At 37.0% G+C, this 6,662-nt stretch overlaps 1 pseudogene across 1 annotated transcript; it reads left to right on the top strand.

Moving 5' to 3' along the window:
- The first annotated feature begins 3,857 nt into the window (after positions 1–3,857).
- On the top strand, positions 3,858–6,343 carry LOC148739634 (U11/U12 small nuclear ribonucleoprotein 25 kDa protein-like; annotated as a pseudogene). Its single transcript, XR_015996749.1, has 2 exons — positions 3,858–4,091; positions 5,676–6,343. The product of XR_015996749.1 is annotated as a U11/U12 small nuclear ribonucleoprotein 25 kDa protein-like (transcript).
- Positions 6,344–6,662: the final 319 nt, after the last annotated feature.

Here is a 6,662-nt window from a genome sequence, read left to right as displayed (position 1 = left end):
CTGAACGAGTTTAAAAAGTCCTCGCGCGAATTGTATGGGCTCAAACAAGACGCCAGACGGGCAAATATACGATCATTTGAGGTAGATGTCGGGATTTGCGGTCGTGCAGCTGATGGAAGTCTCCGCACCTTCACAGCTAAGACTGAAGCTGAATGGCAGAATGTCGTTGCCCGATTGCAAAGCCAATTAAACCAGTATCTGCTGTTGAGTGAGTAATATGACTGCTATTCAACATATTACCATAGTTACCAACACAATTTCAAAATGTTCAATGTTCTCAGGGAGGCTAGGGATCTTTCCTTTGAAGGTGATCACAGTAGTGTAGATTTCGTCATAGAAGAAGCAGTTTTGTCTTTGATGACTCTATCGCACTGTCTACTACATGTACTTCTCGAGGAAGAAGTATTCGTCCACCAACGAGGCTTGACTTATAACTTACTCAACACATTTGGTTGGTTCTTTCGTCGCGCTTATGTCGTCAAAAAACTCAACTGATTAACTACTACCACTTTGCGTCCATGAGGCGTGGCGAATTTAGTGCGTAGTTTTACTTTTAAAACGTTAACGGTTTTTCTTGGTTACGTGTCACTTTATATAAATGAATGAAACATTTAAATCTTGCTCTAACACTACTCTTCATCACACCAAGGGTCAGGACGCAAATGGCAGTACCGGCCGGTAAGTTGACCGTAACCAACGCTCCTCGTTTAAAATATGCGACGACCTCCGTTACGGCTGGTGTCCTAGTGCGATTTGATGTTGCTTCGGAGATCGAACTTCATTTGCGTTGATGCTTATTTGATCAGCGAGTTCCACACGACGACAGCACGACGTTTGAATCGGCCCTTAGTTGAGCTCTTTATTCAAACGATCAACAGTACGTTTATCAACTAAAACACTTCCAAGAATTGTGTTCCTGGATGACTGTTTAAATGTAAGCACGAGACTAAAAAGAGAGGTACGAAAGCTTGGCCAACGATCGACAATGAAACACGAATAAGAAGTCCTGAAGCGTGATTCTAATCAAGGTAAACCAAGTATGGGTGAGCCTTTGTCACTATAACGATCTCTGTGACTATTATTAGAAACGCAAAGTTATACGTACACTTATGTGTGGTTCATCTTCGCATACGAGCACTAACAATAGTAAATTATAGTTACGGACTGCATCCCATAAATTTAGTGAGACGGTGACAATTGAATTATAGCAAACAAGAGACAGCGACACTTGTCCCTTGCCAAACAAGCGACAGGTGGGTCGAGGAACGAGCGACAGAGCGACATCAAAAACCCCCTTGGAAGGCCTCATATATAGATTGGGGTACTTATCATTGTTTGCAATCCTTTGGTATCAACACAGCTATTTAGTAATTATATGCTACTAAAATTGGCATCTTCACAATCATTACTCATTTCATTGATCTCTTCCAATTGGTTTTAAGAGCTGTACCTTTTCACCTACGAGTTGGCTACACTTTATTTTCCCTGTTTTTTAACAAAGATAAAGCTAGATTGTGATATGCCCTAACCCACCGCAGCTAAACAGTAATTTTGTCACATTTGATGTCCACCCTTGATCTTAACATCCTCCCTTATCTTTGGTTACATAGGAAGGAGATCAGCACGTCCCAAAAATGATTGTTTTCTAGTCAGGCTTTGAATGTTTTTTCTTTCTAATTTTTACACCTCATTATGTCAAATGAACGTACATAATACTTTAGTAGCTAAAAAATTCAAATATTAGAAGTCAAAGAAATACTTAATTTTTTAGAGCAATTTTCATTAGACTATGTGTAAGTACTGACAGTAACCAAGATTACAGAAGTTTTCCTTCACTTTGCTATGTGATTGGTCATTCAAGGTAAACTAGCTCTGTCTTCTGAGTCAACCAATCAGATTAAAAAAAAACATTTACCATCAATGCTCACTTGAGTAGTTTTCACGCTTCACGCAATTCGTTTGTTGTTACATTGAGTTCTCATTAGCTCCTTCAGGATTTTTGTTTTGCTCTGGTTGGCAGTTGAGTGATAACTTTGGCTTTATAATTTTACAACACCAAAATGAAATTTCTCTTACTAATATACCTAAATAATCAAAGAGACCAACAGCAAGTTACCTTTGATAACCTTCCCTTTCCCCAAAATGGAACTCAAGTGGTTTTCTTCCTTTTGCTAGGGATGAGTCAAACATTTGTCCATTCTCCAGTGTACCCTACAAGAGATCATTGAGAAAATAAGGAATTCCATACATTTATGACAGCCACATCTTTCATCTGAACTGAGATCAGGTTTGTTCATTTCTTTGGTAGTTTGTTTGCTTTGTTTTGTTTTGTCTTTTTGATAAGGGAGTCTTTTGAAGTGATGATGAAAAGGTATGTGGTAGAGATGGCAAAATCTATCCATTAATGACAGCTTGGCACCCTAGTGATTATTTAATTTGTCTTCCATGATCTTTTAAAGTGATGGCTGAGAGACTAATGGGCGTGCTTGGGAAGGGATGTGGAATATATCTATTATTAACAGCCAGGATAAGGACCAGATTTGTCTTTTCCTTTGTACTGCTTTGTTTTGTTTGTTTGTTTTTAGTCTATTTTGTGTTATTTGGTTTGCTTGTTTGTGAGGGCAAAAAGTGATCGGAGAAGGAAACGGTTAGTACAGAGCCCCTATCCTCGATCCCTAAATTACCATTCATGATACTTACATTCATATTTCCTGCCCTTCAGTGAAAGAGATGGCAATTGGAAGAAAGGTATATAGTGTAAGGCTCTAACCATACCCTTTTCTGTACTCTCTTTGAACTTTCAAGCAAAATGTCTTGTTCAACAAAACAACTTTCCTCCCACAGAAGGCGTTTTGATTTTTATTCTGACCATTAGCCTTCCCCACCCCCTCAATATCCTCCAGTTTCTGTGGTTCAAACTTCTCTTTCAACAATGTAAGCATGTGAGAACATCCTTCTCATAGGAAATTCTATTGACCCTTTTAAATTGGGAAGCAGACAATATATATGTACATACTGTATAGTGAACAGACACAATGTCACCATTATCTGCTTTGTCCTCACAGGTAGCAGGCTTGTACTGAAACAGAAAGATAATGCATATAGAATACTTCATGGAAAAATAGTCAACATGATATTGACACACACAATATATTGACGCACATGATATTGACGCTCGTTCATATCACCGCAGAAATAACTGGAAAACACATTAGATTACAACTTACAGTCTTATCGATATTTCAAGAACAAACCTAATAGCCTCAACCACTTTTGGCTAACCAAACCTATATCGATCCCTTTTCACCCTAACATATTTTCCTATAAAATTCACCAGAGTCCTCCCATATGCATGCCATGTTTAAGAACTTGAGCTTTAATTTAGAGTAGTATTCTCGACTGCATACCAAATTATTACCCGCACAAACACAAATAATACCAACTTTACAGACCCTGTATAGATAATATTTTTTTTTTCCAAGACAAGATGAAATCCAACTTCGGGTCAAAACTCATAAAATTTCAGAAATTGGCAAGATCTCAAAGAAATATTACCTGTCATTAATTTTAAGCCCATGCATGTAGTTTGTACGAGGTTCACATGCCTCAACAATCGTCTCTAGATCCTTCTTCTTTTTGGCTCAGAGGCATATACTCTCATAAAAGGAAAAGGAAAAGGAAAACACTACAGAATAGTAATCCTAAGTTGTTCTCCATTTGGGATCATTATCCAATCTACATTATCTGTGAGTGTAAATAAAATGTTGGCCGTAATCTAATCGTGGCAAAAATTAAAGAGGCAGGCGCGTTTTCTGATTGGAGCCTCGAGAAAACCTGGGAATGAATCTCAAGTCAATATGGCGGACGAAGGGGGCCTAGAAGAATTGGAGAAAAAAAGATTGACTCTCTATCGCATCCAGAAGTGATGGCTCTCTTCACTGAAAAACTAGGAAAGATAATGGGAGGTACATTGTTTATTGGATTGCCAAATGAACCAACTCTCGATGAACTGAACTCGTAGATTGCACTGGAACATGGCCGCGCTATTGTTGTAAACGTTCGTCAGCAAGATGAACAAGGCACTTTGCTACGTAAGAAGAACCTCAAATGTTTTCTAACGTAGAATTTTTAATCGTGGAACGACTGTTAATTATTGATGGAGAAATAGCATAAGAATATCAAAATAAACTAATATTGATTAGGAAAATATTATTATATATTAGACTTACCACTAAAAATTTAACTGGTCGTCTGTTATCGAGAGCTTTCAATCGAAATACAATAGCATATGAAGTTGACACGATAACCCAATTTATTATATAGATACTGATGAAATACCAGGAGTTTTCCTTTTACTAAAAAATCATACAGGGTGTATCTTCACCGCGCGCAGTGAAGATACTTTTTTTATCTTTCACGTGTGAGGATATTGGTGTGGTCATGGTTACCACTTTTTGCAGGTTCGAAAATGAATAAAAAAAAGTTGGCTTTTATGTGGAAATCTCATCAGAACCTATATAATAAACAGAACATTACATGGCCGCTTGGGGGTACGAAATTTATCTTCTCGTGCTGAAAGCAGCTCTCAAGAGTGAGTGGAGCGAACTCGTGAGAGATACTTTCAGCACGAAATGATAAAATTCGTATCCCCGCGCGACCATGTAATATCCTCTATATCTACAGCAGGTATTATATGCATCATGCTCAGCAAGGTCTGGCTGCCTAGTTTCCAAGACCAGTTGTGTAATGTTCTCAAACTTTTGCAATTACTCATAGAAGTCCCTTATTTTGCAGATTGTTTTCAAAATGTACATTGTATGATAAAACGATTATTGAATTGGTTTTTCGCATGATTTGATGAATTGCCAAAGCTTGTGTCTGTGTTATCTGCCTTACCCTATGGCTTTGGCTGGCAACTCAGACCTTGGTTTTGATAAATCATGATATCATACCCAACCTCATCCAGTAATTTCTTATAGTAAGGATATACAGCTGTACTATACAGTAACGTGGAAAGTGCCTTTCTTGTACACTGACAGGCTAAATCAGAATTAATTGCCAAGTACAATTCACCTTCGAACAGTCAAGAGACAGAATTGCCTGTGAAGTGGGTCATTCCTGACCATGTTTTGGTACACTGGTGGAAATAAACTAAATTTTTGTTTTGCTGTGGTTTCTACTAATTAAAAACATTTTTTTTACTCCAGTGTAAGTAACATTGGTGGGCATTTCAATACCTCATCCCTTTGCAGATTGGTTCATATCCTCCACTATTAACTCTACTTTGGTGAATAATTATCAATTACTATATTGTTACTTATTATTGATATAATTAACTCTTGAGGGAACTCCAATGAACAGAGATGAAAGCCAAAAGAACAAGGCCGGGTTGTTCAAAAGGGGGTTAAGAAAACCCAGGGTTAGTGTGAAATTTAATCACAGATCCAAGTGCTTTAAAATAATTTGATGACTGAATGCTCTAAAAAGAATTGGGAAAATTATCCTAAAACAGCTTTTGAATAGAGAAATATAGAAACCTGCATTAAAATTTAACCCTGGGTTAGCACTAATCACTCTTTGAACAGCTGAGCCCAGAATGTTATTTATTTGATGGTTCTATAATTATATGCAGTGTGTATACATATACTGTTCTTCATTTTTTAAAACACCTTCAGCCGTAGTTGTCATCCAAGATGCAACAGTGCATGACTTAAAGAAGGCAATACAAAGACACATCTCACTTAAAATGTCCAGGGAAGGAGGCCTAAATGTTGTCTCCCGGTAAGTGGATTTAAGAAATTTAATCATGTTAATTTTACCCAGTCAAGTACTATTTTCTATACCAAGCAGGTTGTTTTCCTTTAACATTAATATCTCTTTCCTAAGCTTTCAGTCCTCTGTACACTGCCCACAAAAATAAACATTGAGGTAAAATATTTAGCCAAATTCAAGATAGTTTAGAATTCAGTCTAATTAAAGAAAGCTTAAATTTTGTCGAAAAAAAAAACTGAGGCCCTATTATTTTACATAGTTTGATATTTCTGATTGATTTAATCAGATGGCCATTACACACTGTACTTTCAAGATAAAATATCAGCCTACCACTTTGTGTGTGCTATACATTGTTATATTATTTTTACACTCTGTAGCCTTAAAAATTTGGTATTGAATCAAGCAACATACTCTAATTTTCATTTCATCTCATTAGCTTTGTTAACTTGAAAACTTGTTGAATTTTATAGTAGAACACTCACGCTTGTGGCGAAGGGTTATAAAATAAATATTAACTTGACCTGTTTAACTTATATGCAAAGCTAAAACATCTGAGTATAGAGATACAGAAATTGAAATTCCTGCAGCATGGATACCTACTATCAAAAAGCATCTGATCAGTGTGCAAGTGACTGGTGACAACGTTGATGTTACCACAATATCAGTTTACGAGCCAAACTGGCAGGCTGGCTATTGGAAACTGAAAACCACAAGCCAAAACTAAATTTCCACTATTCTGTGGCTAGTTGCGGCTATATGTACAGTTAGTGTTGAGTCCTGTAATTACATGGCTTTTGTACTGCTAGTCACTTAAAATCTTCTGTTTGTTTTGTATTGAAGCTGGGATGAGCTTCATTTAATTGGGAGCCATGAGGCTTGTAATTCTTCTT

The sequence above is a fragment of the Stylophora pistillata genome, chromosome 2 (genome assembly GCF_964205215.1).
Source record: "Stylophora pistillata chromosome 2, jaStyPist1.2, whole genome shotgun sequence".
Lineage (NCBI taxonomy): Eukaryota > Metazoa > Cnidaria > Anthozoa > Scleractinia > Pocilloporidae > Stylophora > Stylophora pistillata.
The sequence above is the reverse complement of the archived record's forward strand: the minus strand, read 5'-3'. Positions and strand labels throughout refer to the sequence as shown.